The sequence below is a fragment of the Acyrthosiphon pisum genome, chromosome A2 (assembly GCF_005508785.2).
Source record: "Acyrthosiphon pisum isolate AL4f chromosome A2, pea_aphid_22Mar2018_4r6ur, whole genome shotgun sequence".
NCBI classification, from domain to species: Eukaryota; Metazoa; Arthropoda; class Insecta; order Hemiptera; family Aphididae; genus Acyrthosiphon; species Acyrthosiphon pisum.
In genome coordinates, this window is record NC_042495.1 from 104,509,962 (window position 1) to 104,510,787 (window position 826).

The following is an 826-nucleotide window of genomic DNA, read 5'->3' on the forward strand; positions in this document are numbered from 1 at the left end:
GACATATTTTCAGACATTGTGAACACATCCCTTTAATCTGTGAAAATAAACCTGTTGATAGTTTTATAAAAGTACTATTTACTTCATATGTAGCTGTTTATTATGTTACTGAATTGGCGATATCTATCATAATATTTCAAAATTGATAAGTTATAACCATAACTATTTTGAGTATTTTTATTAATATTATTATTTATTTACTTTATACAGAATGAATATTTAGTAAACATTTAGATTGTAGTTTAAAATAGTATACAAATTAATATTAGTATGTTAAATATGCCTAAATCATTCATTAGGTAACTCAAGCAATTTATAAATAATATTTGAAAAGTATGTTTTACTAAAATAAAATTTATAATTTTACTTAGGTTGGTCTTAAATGATATGATAAACCCAACAAATACAAACTATAATACTAATATTTATACATAATGATAATTATTTTGTATGATACAAGACATTAACATTTAAGTTTTTAACATATTATAACATTTATCTTAGATAAATTTATATCTATTTATTATAGATTTATACATTTTTCCTAGGACTAAAATAACAAGCAGAGAAAACAACATTTTCATTTTTTTTTTTTTTTTAATTTGTAAGCTTAACATTGATTTTTTATGTATATTTTGGTTAAATAAATTAAAATTTAAAATACCAGTAATTGTAAGAACATATTTAGTGATACATAATTAACGTTAAAGTAGTTATTATTTAAATTGAGCGAAGCGAGAACAATTTTTTTAGGGTAAGTGGGTGGTTTAAATTTATCTGCCCCGGTAAGATGTAATTGTTCAAACCGCCTCTGATATGTTATACA